This window comes from Pelophylax lessonae, assembly GCF_965119305.1.
Source record: "Pelophylax lessonae genome assembly, chromosome: 6".
NCBI classification, from domain to species: domain Eukaryota; kingdom Metazoa; phylum Chordata; class Amphibia; order Anura; family Ranidae; genus Pelophylax; species Pelophylax lessonae.
The window spans coordinates 274,410,128-274,424,950 of record NC_138773.1 but is presented as its reverse complement, the minus strand read 5'-3'; positions in this window follow the sequence as shown (position 1 = coordinate 274,424,950).

The window sequence follows — 14,823 nt, the reverse complement described above, 5'->3', positions numbered from 1 at the left end:
TGCACAGTGGATGGTGGGGGCATTGCACGGTGGATGGTTGGGGCATTGCACGGTGGATGATGGGGGCATTGCACGGTGGATGGTGGGGGCATTTCACAGTGGATGGTGGGGACATTGCACGGTGGATGGTGGTGGCCCTAGTATGTGTATGTATGAATGTGAATTGGGGACCTAGATTGTAAGCTCCTTGAGGGCAGGGACTGTGAATGTACAATGTATTTGTAAAGCTCTGTGTAAATTGAGGGCACTATATATGTACAAATAATAAATAAACAGTGCTAAAGACATCCTAAACTAACGTAAACGTGCATGTTTTTTTTTAATAATCGCATTGTTGGAATTTCTATTACCCACTGTATTCATTTTTCATTTGATTAAGTGATATCATAGTAGCATTAAGGAGAGGCAGACTTTGCATCCCCTCTGAAAAGCAATCTGTGTTAAAATGATTCCATTGGTGGCTGACTGGTGGATTTCAGGAGTTCAGGAGGCAATACTGCCACTTCCTAAATGCCTGTTTTTTGTTTTTTAAATCCCAAGCAAGGGTGTAGGAAACCACACAAATCTGGGGGGGACAGCATTTTTACTCGCCAGGTATATGTACCCCAATGATTGCAGAGTGCCCACAGCATTGTACCCCAATGATTGCAGAGTGCCCACAGCATTGTACCCCAATGATTGCAGAGTGCCCACAGCATTGTACACCAATGATTGCAGAGTGCCACAGCATTGTCCCCCAATGATTGCAGAGTGCCACACAGCATTGTACCCCAATGATTGCAGAGTGCCACAGCATTGTCCCCCAATCAATGCAGAGACCAGCGTGCGCACTCCCTTCAACCCAATGCACTTACCTGGCGGCGGCGGCTCGGCTATCGGCGGCGGCGGGAAGGTGAGCGGCTTCTCCCTCGTCCTCTTCTGCGGCGGGAACCGGCGGGCAGCCTCTCCTCTTCTCTGCGGCGGGAACCGGCGGGAAGGTGAACGGCGGTGAGCGGCGGTGACGGTGAGTGACTGACACACGCACCGGCACCGCCCCCATTGCGACGTCAGCGATCGGATGTCCTGGATGATGATTGGTCCAGGCTGGAGACTGGACCAATCACAGCTAGGACATCACGTAGGTTCGGGTGGCCAAGCGCTCTTTCCTGCGCCCAGGTTACGCCCCCAGAGTGCTGACTACGCTGTTCGTGTAGTTAACAGCTACACACTGCGTGCATTCGCCTAACAGTAGGTGTTAGGAAGCCGAATGCACTGGACATTTTTACAGCGTAATCAGCACTCTCCAAGTACTAAACTGGGGGGGATTTCACCATACCTGTCCCCCCCGCATTATTTCCTGGGGGGGGATGTGTCCCCCCCGTCCCCCCCGGTTCCTACGCCCATGATCCCAAGGGGGATTTAACATTGAAATTTCATGCTGCAACCTCCATGCAGCACCACCTTCCAAACATGACTAACCAAGGTAAATGTGCCACAACACAAAGCATTACAGCCACGAAAATATGAACGGACCTGAGCAGCCATCATCTTACTTTATAGGTAGAAGGTCGGGGGGCTGTAAATACTTGGATCAACTGCCTGGTTTTACCACTCCTTTGCCAGCTGTCTGAACTTAGTCTAAGACAATAAAAAAAAATATAAAAAAGGTGAATTTTGTCATTGATCTGGTATAAGTTCTCAAGGTTCAGAATTGTTTTTGTAGCTTCAGAGACAGCTGGGCTGATTTATAAAAACAGAAGCACTTGCTCATAAAAACCAATGGCTTTCCTATTTTCAATAAAAAAGGGATTTTATATATATATATATATATATATATATATATACAAACATGATATCTATCTATCTATCTATCTGCCTGTCTATCTATCTGTACACAAAAATATAATAATAAACCAATAAATATATCTAAATATATATAGATATATATGTATATATCTATATATATGTATATATCTATATAGATATATAGATATATATCCATATCTATCTATATATATATATACATATATATATATATACACATACAGATGGATGGATAGATATAGTTATGCTTATTGTATTGCCCAACCTAGTAATAAACTGAACGTAACTTATTTATTAACTTTTATTTATTTTTTTAGATTTTTTTGTGCATATATATATCTATGTATATAGATATATATATATGTATATCTATATATTTATATATAGATATATAGATATATATATCTATATATATCTATATATATATATACAAAAAAGGGATTATATATATATATTTATATTTATATATATTTATATATATATATTTATATTTATATATATTTATATATAGATCTATATATATATATATATACACATATATATATCTATCTATCTATCTATCTATCTATATATATATATATATATATATATATATATATATATATATATATATATATATATATATGTATCTAAAGTAATAAAATAATGAGTACATTGTCCAACCTACAGGAGTAATAGACGGAAAGTAACCCAGGTCTTTGATATCCTCTTGTTCCCTCCTCCCAGCAGACCAAAACAGATTTGAAACAAAATGTAACAAAATCAAGGGAAAAAAAAAAGTTCTGGAGATGCCGGGGATTGAACCCGGGACCTCACACATGCGAAGCGCGCGCTCTACCACTGAGCTACATCCCCCAGCTGACTGCGTCAATCGCGCTTACACAATAGGAAGTATATATATATATATCTCACTCTCACATGCAGGCTGCTGAATTTTCCTGGTCTTCTTTCCTTCCTCAAAGCATTTTGTTCTTGCTTTGAAATAACATAGATAAATAGTACAAAACATAAGTGCTTTATATGAAAGTGAATGAATATTCTTCTAGTGCTATAAAAAAATTCAAGCTGAAGATTTAGATAATTATTGGCGTTTTTCAAACTTCTGGCAGCAGAAAGAAAAAATTGCTTGCATTGGCCGGGAATCGAACCCGGGCCTCCCGCGTGGCAGGCGAGAATTCTACCACTGAACCACCAATGCTTCACATATCTATATACCTTTTAATAGGAATCATAATATAGCAATCAAAGTGACAATTTGTATGCATCAGACATTTGCATATTTCTTCACACCGATTGTACTTTTTGTTACAGTATATTAATAATCAAAAGAAAACAAAGTATCTGTCTCTCAGCCTGAGTTCTGGTCCTACACAATTGCTGCTGTTCAGTTTCTGCCATGTGTGCAGATCTTTGTTGAGTTTGTTACTGTCAATTTACAGGAAAAGCTATTAGCAATGTATTTGATATAATAATACATAATTACAAGTTTGATCTCATCATCATTTTATTTTTTTTTTGTAAGTTGTGCATGGTGGACAGATGGACAGGCAGTTAGATCTATAGCCAAAATGTTTTTGATGTAGTGACTGGGGGGAGTATTCGCGTTTTGGCTGCAGGAGCCCCCTTGGCTCAAATTTAACCCCTTGATCACCCAGAGTGTTAACCCCTTCCCTGCCATTGTCATTAGTACAGTAACAGCTTATATTTTTAGCACTGATTACTGTAGTAATATCACTGGTCTCCCCAAAAGTGTCAAAGATGTCAGTTAGGGGTCCGATCTGTCCGCCGCAATGTCGCAGTCCCACTAAAAATCGCAGATTGCCGCAATTACTAGTAAAAATAAATAAATAAATAGAAATGACATAAATCTTTCCCATAGTTAGTAGACACAATAACTTTTGCGCAAACCAATCAAAATACGCTTATTGCGATTTTTTTTTTTTTTACCAAAAATATGTAGCAGACAACAAATTGGACTGAAATGTTAAAAAATTTTGATTTTTTAAATATTTTTTTGGGGAATGTTATATAGCAGAATGTGATAATTATTGTTTATTTTTCAGAATTGTCACTCTATTTTTGTTTATAGCGTAAAAAATAAAAATCGCGCAGATGATCAAATACCACCAAAAGAAAGCGCTATTTGTGGGAAAAAAAGGACATAATTTTTATTTAGATACAGCGTCGCATGACCTCGCAATTGTCCGTTAAAGTCACGCAGTGCCGAATCGCAAAAAATGGCCTGGTCATTAAGGGGGCAAATCCTTCCGGTCCAGAAGTGGTAAATGGAAGAAAAATAGAGCTTTGATCAGTAAGGTCCCTTTCACACAGGCTTTCTAATTAGGTCCGTCTGTCAGTTTTTCAGGCGGACCTGATGGAACGCTCCATGCACCTCTATGGAGCAGCAGATGTCAGCGGAGACATGTCCGCTGACACCCGCTGCTATCCGATCCGATCCTATCCGTGAAATCCAGACGGATGGAAACATTTTCCATCAGTCTGGATGATCAGAAAGGATCAGATGAAAACAGACAGGAGGTCCGTTATCATCCGATCTCTCCATAGAGGACAGCAGGGATCTGACAGCTCTGTCTCTGCACACAGAGCGGAGACGGACCTGTCATCCCCCTGCTCAGCAGGGATTGGCGGATCGATCCCCCTCTGAGCAAAATGGAGTTCGCTGGGCGGAAAGCATGTGTGAAACCCTTAAAGAAAACTGGATGATGCGGATGTAAATGGATGTAAATGGATGATCATCCATTTACATCGGTTTTTCCATAGAGATGCATTGATGTCCATTTTTCATCCGTCAACGGATGGATGAAAAACGGACAGCATGTGTGAAAGGGGCCATAGGAAGGTATCATCATGTGACATGGGCCTAATAGGCTCCTGGATGAGCTCCAAGGAACAACAACTCTGGTTACTTCTAGGAAACAGAAGACGTATTACACAAAGCGGTGGTGTTACATATTTGTGTTTACAGACTTTCCATTTGTATCCTTGTTCAAAGTGCTGATGAATGGAAGATGTCTAAGATTTCCGGATAGAAATTTGACATTTAAAAAATATTTTTGCATGCTCCTCCTGGCTGAGTCAAGGCGGCTGACATAGGAAACGTTCAACTACAATTTGGGTATTGCTTCAACGTTGCATACTGCAAACTGTCTGCGACATGAATCATATCTCGGGGCATTCTGTTTTACAACATTTTATACATAAACAAATACATTTGCTATAATTTAATGATGAAAGACTGCAAAACATTTCTAAAATCTTGCCAAACTTCCACAACTCAGTGATGTCACTGTCTGTGGGCTGCAAGCCAATTAAAGGGGAACTAGCCCAACTCCAGCTATTTTTATTTATTTATTTTATAAAGCTTTAACTAAGAAAGGGTTCAAAAAAATAAATGGAATATGGGGACTTTAACTACTTGGGGGCCGCCCACCTGCACTGTACTGCAAACGGGTGGCCCGTGCAGGCAAAGTGATGTACCCGTAAATCACTGCCTGCTTCCGGGTTTTGGGCATGCACATGCGTGCCCCCCTGCTGGCACCCGCTGCAATTGTAAACAGAGGGAGTCCCGGGCAATGATTCATGGCCAGGATCTGCTAAATGGCTATGTCCAATCACAGCCTAGAGCCCTGTGTTGATTGTCAACATAGGGAATGATCTCTTTTTCTTACATGGCACCCTCTAGTGTGATTGTCATGTAGGCAAATCTACGTTCTGACTCATAGTTAATGTGATTGGAAAGGAAAAAATGTTTTTAAAAAAAAAAAAAATAACAAACATATCATACTTACCTGCTCTGTGCAGTGGTTTTGCACAGAGCAGCCCCAATCCTCCTTTCTCTTTCGTTCATTGATGGACACAGCTCTTCATCTTCATGACCGTAGGGTTATGCTGTCCCCTACAGGAGTAGGACACTAGGCAGAGAAAAGCTTGAGCACGCCTATGGGGCAGTCCCTGGGGGTATATTCCCACTTCCTGCTACAGGCATTCACTTTTTTTTTCTGCCTAGTCAGGAGTAAAGATCTAGTTCCTTGCTGGGATCTCTGTTTTTTTTCTTTTTAATATTTTGTTCCTGTGGAAATCTACTATCAACTGCCGTACTGGGCGATGAACTGGATAATCTAGATCCTTAGGGTCCCCCCAGTCTGGCCAGTGAACACCTGCAGACCACAGCTCCACGCTAGGTCAGCTGTGACATAGCCCCACTGGACGGGGGCTGGCCTGCGCGGTAAAAGTCTTGTGAGGGCTCATACGAACTGGCTTCAGCCTCAGTCGCAGCGTTTCCTCCTGGCTGACAGCACCCACATTACGATGGAGTGGTGTCCTGTCCGGAGCGGTGTCCACCCTGATTCTGGTGTGGTAAGTATCTGTCCTCCCTCTACCCCTGGCGGGTTTTGGGGTGGATGTGGGCCCCTCCCTGGGATAGTCAGACCCCCGGGTTCCCCTCCTTCCCATTTGCGTTTCCCCTCCCCCCCAGCTTGATGGTCTATCGCAGCCTTTATCCCCCATCTGCTCCCCCACCCCCTGGGGTAGGGGTGGACCCAGAGTCTAGTCTCGGGAGAGGCACTGTCAGAAAATAGGGTGTTGCTTACAAAACTGTTTTTAACCTATCATACAGTCCTAACCATGTTTAAAACAGTGATGCGTTTAAAATGATGCCACTTTCTCTCAGCGTGGAGGAGGTAGGGAAGAATAGTGTGACCTGCCAACCACAGTAATTAAAATGTTAAGGCCAGCCGCAATAGTGGCTGCGGTCTTAACACTTATCAACTTCACAGGAGATCTTTAAGATTTCCCCAAGGGTCTCGGTCTCCTGATGTGCTATACTGTAGCTCCATCTGGGTCTCCTTCCCTCGGCCACACACCGTGGCATAACTAAGGGGGAAGGCTGCTACAGCGCACCTCTCCATCCAGGACTCATGCCCCTACAGCAGGGGTGGCCAACCTTTTGAGGAGAGAGGAACACTTTAGCGCCTTGGTTACCGGTCGCGGGCCACAATGAGCGGAGCAAGCAGATAACAGGTCCATGTCCACTCAGCATATGTAGAGCAGACACGGACAAAGCCCTATCTACTCTATGGGCCCTCTGATCCACCCAGAAAGAAGGGGACAAATCCCCCTTGGTTTTTTTAAGTGGATCAGATTGGAGATAGGTGGGTGTAAACGGACACAAGTCAGTTTACATCTGCTGCTCTATAGAGGTGATTGGAGGGTCCAAATGAAAAACAGACGGGTGGACCAGATTAGACCGATTGTGTGAAAGGGGCCTAAGGCTTCATTCACACGGATGTTTACCTGCACCTCAACTGACCTCAATCTTCACTTCTTCCTCAGGATTACGGCAGGTATTGCTGGCTGCTGCTGTCCCAAGGGCGGGTATGGCTGGTGGCTGCTGCTGGCTGTCCTACAGGGCTGGTACTGCTGGTGGGTACATCTGGCTGGTACTGTTGGTGGGTCCTGCTGGCTGGTACTGCTGGTGGGTTCTGCTGGCTTGTACTGCTAGTGGGTTCTGCTGGCTGGTACTGCTAGTAGGTACTGCTATCTGGTGCTGGTGGATACTGCTGGCTAGTACTGCTGGTCGGTACTGCTCATGGGTACTGCTGGTGGGTACTGCTGGCGGGTTTCGCTGACTGGTACTGCTGGTTGGTGCTGGTGGGAACTGCTTGCTGGTACTGCTGGTGGAAACTGCTGGCTGGTGCTGGTGGGTACTGCTGGTGGGTTCTGCTTGCTGGTACTGCTGGTGGGTTCTGCTGGCTGGTACTGCTGGCTGGTGCTGGTGGGTACTGCTGGCTTGTACTGCTGGTGGGTACTTCTGGCTGGTACTGCTAGCGGATACTGCTGGCTGGTACCGTTAGTGGGTTCTGCTGGCTGGTACTGCAGGTGGGTACTACTGGCCAGTACTGCCTGCTGGTACTGCTGGCTGGTACTGCTGGTGGGTTCTGCTGGCTGGTACTGGTGGGTACTGCTGGCGGATACTGGTGGGTACTACTGGTTGGTACTGCTGGCAGGTAATGCTGGCTGGTACTGGTGGGTACTACTGGTGGGTACTGCTGGCTGGTACTGGCGGGTACTGCTGGCTGATACTGCTGGCTGGTACTGGTGGGTACTGGTGGTGGGTACTGCTGGCTGGTACTGTTGGTGGGTATTGCTGGCTGTTACTTCTGGCTGGTACTGTTGGTGGGTATTGCTGTTTGTTACTGCTGGCTGGCACTGTTGGTGGGTATTGCTGGCTGTTACTTCTGGCGGGTACTGTTGGTGGGTTCCCAACCCACTGAGCATCAGCGTGACAGGAGCTGCGCTGGAGGAAGCAGAGCCGCTGTTTCCTGTATGGCTCCTGTCACAGGCAGAGAGCATTAGGTATGACTCCACCTGTGAAAAGAGGCGGCGCTATACAGGAAGCATCGGCTCTGCTTCCTATAGTGCCAGATCCGTTATTTACAGTGATGCTCGGGGATGGCGGATCGGGAACCAGCATTCTGGGCTTACCGACCCGCCATCCCAGAGCAGAAGGGAGAGTCACTAAAATTTCTTGGCCCGTTGCTCCCCCCTGGATCCGCCCCTGCCCTGGGGCGTATATACCTTTCTTAGGTGAATTGGGGTGCGGCACTGGTGATGGGGGGTGGGGGGAGCGCCGCTGGCACCCAAAACGATCGCTGCATCTGTCCCCCCCCAGCTCTGCATTGAGAACTGAGCAATCAAACACCAATGATCGCTCAGTTCTCTCCCTCTGCTCTAAACAGACAGCTGTGAATATCAGTTAGCAACTTTCTGCTCCAGTGCTCACTGGAGCGCTGGGCTGTGGAAAGAGCAGGAGGGGCTGGCTCAGGCTCTTGACGGATCAAAGAGAGGCTGAGCCAGCTTCCAGTTCAGGCATCTGGGTAGATCCCGACCATGTGGTGTGTGAGGACAGCGGACTTTAGCCCGCTGTTGGCTGAAAACAGGCCACAGGAGTGCAGAATGAACTGCACTCCTGTGACATACAGAAGTATAGCCAAAAGAGTTTTGGCTATACTTCTATAATGTTTGAAGCATCCAAATTAATTTAAGGACATACCGAATGACCCATATTGATTTGGATCTATTTAGTTTTTTTGTTGCAATAACATGTTTCATTATTTTAAAAAAATGCACTGCATATAAAATGGAAACATATTACAATTAATACAGTAAGTAAGTGTGATGATTCCCATTTATTGTGTTGGGTTGGATGAAGGGGGATCCATCAGAATCTCTGAATTACAGCATAACAAATGAATCCAAAATTAATTGTGTTCCATTCATTATGATAGGATATAAATATAAATGTTGAGTTAACAATGTGGGGCCCATTTAAGATGTCATTACTTGTTAATTGCACCCCAATCGTGGTGCGATTTAGCTGCGGTTGTCGCACGATAAATTGCAATGCGCAACGCTGTTGTCCAAAATAAGCTCCTGCTTCATTATGAGCAACAAGCTTTGCGTTTTGTGACTTTCCTGCGATCGCCTCATGATTTATCGCATGACAACTGTGGCAAAATTGGAGCGCGAAGTTGCGGGCAGAATCGCGCCGCTTCCGCCCGCGATTCAAATCGCCTAGGTGTGAATGGAGCCTTACATAGCGAATATGGTGAAACGAAATGATTAACCTAACAAATGAATCAGAAATGAAACACATTTTTTCGTTGTGCACATCTCTAAAAGTCACTTAAAAGAAAGAAAAATCATACAAAATAACTTGGCACCCAGCTACATCACTAAACTGGTCTCAAAATACCAACCAAATTGTTCTCTAGCTCCCTTGTCACCTCTTCCCATGCCCGCATTGCCGGCCGTCCATTGGGGGTGCAGGGGCGCCGCCCCCCCTACCCAGGCATCCGGCCCCCTAATCTACATGCAGGGCACGGGATGCATAGATCTCAAAAGGGTTTTTTTTAAGCACGTGATTAAAGCCAGAGGCTCTAATAGGCATAAAAAAGGGTGGGCTCAGAGCGCAGAGCCCACCCAGTTGTGTGACAATAGCGAATGAATATTCGCTATTATCACACTGATTCTCCTCCCAGCCAATCAGGAAGCCGGTCGTGAGACACCTTTCCTGATTGGCTGAAAAGAGAAGCAATTTTACTAGCGATTGGCCAGGAAGAGGGAGGAGGTAAGAATGCCAGTTGTCCGGCTGGCTGGCTGGCCGGCCATCCCGCTGGGGGGGTGGTGTATTTGCCGGCCAGCCGTCCAGCTGACCGTCCCACTGGGGTGGGGGGATTTGCCGCCCCCCAAAATTATCATGCATCAGCCGCCACTGCATGCCTGCCTCCAGGACTTCTCCTGAGCATATCCCATCCTCTGGAATGCTCTACCCCAAGCTGTCCGACTATCTCCTACTTTGTCCACTTTCAGATGATCCCTAAAAACACATCTCTTCAGAGAAGCCTATCTGGCAACCATCTAACAACTGTACTTTTATTTTCTCCATCAGCCCATCCCCCAGTTATTAACTCTTATATCTCTTGACCCTCCCTCTTAGATTGTAAGCTCTAAAGAGCAGGGCCCTCTGATTCCTACTGTATTAAAGTGTATTGTATTTGTACCGTCTACTCTCAAGTTGTAAAGTGCTGCAAAAACTGTCTGCGCTATATAAATCCTATATAATAATAATAATAATAATAATATAAAATAACTCAAAATATGAGCCCAAGGAAAATATTCAATGTATTTCTTTTAGAAACAAAGTATCAAACGCTGACTTAGGAAACAATTCCGGATGATGCTGAATACAATGCAGTGGCCACGCGTAGCTCAGCAATAAATAAGAATGCAGATAAAAGTATTGTACAGCCGCTATGTTTCTGCACCCACCGCGCTCCGCCTGGGGGGATGTGAGCAAAGTGCATGGCACCGATCAGTAGATGAAACCAACATATGACTGCATGTTGTATACAAAATACAAGATTATATCTTATTGATCTCCTGGGCCTTTGACACACTCCCCAAGGCAAGTCATATGTTGTGATTATGAATCAGTCACATACCAGCAGTTTTAGTTCATCTCTCAAGTATTAAAAAGAAACAACGGCATGGGGATCTATAAACCGTTTTCCTAAACCAATGAAATAGAGCTGTGAGTAATACTAAAGTTGGATCAAGGGACCCTAGGGGAGCGAAACACACTTGCTCTTGGAACATAACCTTTAGGGGAACCTATTCTACATGTTCAGTAAATGTGTTTATTTAGATATCTGATATCCATGACTTCTCCCAGCATGACAAAGACAATCGTAAAAATGACACGATCGGGAGGAGAGAGAGTATCAGGATGGCTTTACAAACTACAATTCTGAAATAACCGAGAACTGAAGCTTTATCATATTCCTATTTGCTGCCGGCTATATTCAATCATCGCTTGAACATCTTTGGGACGAACAGAGTGATTTTATTGAAATTGATTTTGCAACAGAATTACCAATTTTTCCAGGGGACAACTAAATCGGAATTGTTTTCATTGTTTTCATTGAGTTGCTTAGATGAAAACTGCTTTAGGCTAGGTTCACACATAAAGGTGCGACCAAACGTGCATTACCGTGCGTCAAGTGTAGGGAAACCCCTTCATTTCAATGGGCTACCCTATGTGTGGGAAATGTGGAAAAGAAGCCCTGACCCTTTTCCAAAAATGTTGCAATGAACCATATGGTGCTGCAGGGCCATCCGACTGCGCACACTTTTTGTTTTAGGACAGCTCATTCATTTCAGTGGACTGCCCTATGTGTGTAAAATGCACAGAAAAGGTTTAGGCATGATCTAACATTGTACTGCGTTGCCATGCGTTTTGGTGGGCACAAACAAGATGCATGGGTGTGCCATGAAGAACATGTGCTCCTACAAAAGGCAGTGTGTCTTTGTGGGGTGCAGGAAAAAGTGTGATTTTGTACGTGTTCCAGCACAACACCTGGTGGGCACAAGCCCTAAAAAAAAAAAAAAAACTCTACAATTTTGTTGTAGCAATCAGGGTAGTTTAGTTAATTTAGAGGTCTCTGTATGCATCTGTTTTAATTATTTTTCTGCTTTTTTTTTTATTGGATCCTTGTGTAGTTAACCACTTCAGCTGTGTAAGGTTTCACCACCTTCATGACCAGGCCATTTTTTGCTATTTAGCACTGCGCTATTTTAACTGATATTTGCACGGTCATGTAACGCTGTACCTAAACAAAATTGGTATCATTTTTTTTTCACACAAAGAGAGGTTTCTTTTTGTGGTATTTGATCACCACTAGGTTTTTTTATTTATTGCGATAACACAACATTTTTTAATTTTTGCTACATAAACATTATAAAAATCCAAATGCCCCTACCTCTTGGCCCTACCTAGAAATACTAGAAAGATTGGGTTTTGGCTCTAAATTCTTGGGAATCATTCAGTCTCTTTACTCTGATCCGAAATCCGTTTGATGGGTCATTATTCTAAATCATTCAGTCTCTTTACTCTGCTCCGAAATCCGTTTGATGGGTCATTATTCGAAAGCCTCGTACACACGCAACGAATTTCCGCCGAACGGTCGTCTGTCTTTTGTCCAGAGTGGTGTCTGTTGGTTGGAATGTGCTCTAGACTGCACACGAATTTTCCCACACGACAGAATTCTACTTCAGAAGTGATGTCATGTGTTGGATTGCTTTCTTTGTGTTCTTTCATATCTGAGCATGCCTAGTCTTGCTCATAAGATTTTTCCCCAACGAAATCTGTACTAATGAAAGGGAAATTGGACGTGTTTTGACGGTCGACAAAAATGATATAGCCTGCACACCAGGAATTTTTCGGCCGAAAAGTCGGAGTCGGTTGTCGGAAGCATCATACTAACAAGCCGAAAATCGGCAGATCGGTCGTCGGACGAAAATTCCCGCCCGAATTTCCACTCGTGTGTACGGGCCTTAACTCTTTTGACATCAAAAAAAGGACCAGACAGGGCTGTGCCTTATCTCCTCAAATTTTTGCAATAGCTATTGAAACCTTAGTAATCACCATTAGATCGCACCCTGATATTAAGGGAGTCCTATGGTCCACAGGAACATAAATGGGTGTTGTTGATGACCTACTGCTCTTTATCACATCCCCCCTGATCTCCACCCATAATGTATTTCAACTGCTCCAAGACTTCGGTTCTGTCTCGGGCTTAAAAGTAAATGTCTCCAAGTTTGTAGTACTAAACATCTAGGTTCCTCTGCAGCTAGCAGACCAGTTGAGGCATCACTTCCCCATCTCCTGGTCCTCTGACTTCATTCCCTCTTTGGGAATGAATCTACCCCACAACATTGACAAACTGTTCTCCGTTAATTATCCCCCCGCCCATGTTCTGGAAACTAAAGGAGGATTTAAAACAATGGGCAAAATGTGATCTATCCTGGCTGGGAAGGATCAACTCTATCAAAATGACTCTTCTACCACGTCTTCTGTACCTCTTTAGGTCCCTCCCCATCCCGAAAAGGAAAACGCTACTTCTCAAATTTCAATAAAAAATCATCCGCTTTTTCTGGGGGGGAGGAAGGGTTACCGCTGCTCTAAAGAAGTCCTCTACCGACTGAAAAGTCAAGGGGGGCAGTGTCTACCCAATTTATGGTGGCACTATTGGATTGCTATGGAAAGAAAGGCAATTCCCTTGCACACTATAGGCTTTCTGTTCTGGAGTGCTCCTAAACGGAGACCCACAGTCCTCGCCTCCACCCTCTCTCCCTGGCATTGTGTGATGCTCTAAATAAACAAACTTCTTTAATCTCTAGTACCAAACCACTCTCTTACCTGTTCAATAACCCTTCCTTTCCACTGGGTTTGAATATACAAGCCTTTTGTTGGTGGATCAACAAAGGACTCCTCAGAATAGGACACTTCTTTTACTCAATGGGTCGCATTTCTCTCGGATACTGTAGGAGTAAACTCATAATGCCTCCCATTGAGAAATTTAGACTGTCCCAGATTTCGCACTTCCTACACTCTAACAGGCTAGACAAACCTGACCCCCCCCCCCCCAAACTTAAAAACCTATGAACAATGGTGCTCCAAAATTATGGATCAGAGGGGAGGCATCTCTACTATCTATTCTGCCCTGGCTGACAAGGCAGATAAACCATCCTATGCTCAGTCCTAAGAATCTGATTTGGATATACAGTGGGACCCGGGCGAGTGGTTCCAGTCACTTCAACGCTCCTACAAAGATATCATGAACATATCTCTAATAGAAGCGAATGTTAAAATACTCACTAGATGGTAATATGTCCCCGTCAGATTAGCCAGGATCTACACAGATGCTTCTCCCCTGTGCTTCAGAGGGTGTAATCTACAAAATAGTTGGCTCCATGTTTCACACATGGTGGTATTGCCCCCGTATTAGAGGCTATTGGAACAAATAACTCCACCTAATATGGAAAGTTATTGGGGTTGTTGTTCCTCAGGATCCCACTATAGCCCTCTTGAACCACAGGTTAGCTAAAACCCCTAAACATACTCAGACCTTGATCTTCTTTATGTTTTTGGGAGCTAAAATTACGATAGCTGGAGCTTGAAAGAAGCCCTCAGTCTCAATATCAGCAACAAAGCGGAAAGTCTCCTGGATCATCTACCAGGAACAACTTGTTGCTAAACTTCAGGATAGAGTGCAAAGGTTTGAAGCAGTCTAAGAACCTTGGGCACCTTTTGTTGGAGTACCCCTGTACCTGGGCATGGCATTACCCCAAAAGGACCCTCCTGGCAGACTAAGGCCCCTTTCACACTTGTGCGGCTTGTCCTGCGACTTAACTATTGAATCAGGCCCACATTTTTGCTTAAATTCGGACCTGAAACTGAGCCACAGACGCACAGGACCCTTGTGTAGTCTGCTCCGCGGCCGCCCCGCTGATGTGTGAATAGGCTTCATTGAGAGCCGGTCACAGTCTCCTGTCATGCAAATTGGATTCGGGGGCAACCGCATTCAATTCGCATGAGTGTGAACCCAGCCTAAAAGAATCCAATTTTTGTTCACATATATGATTAAAATCATATTAAAA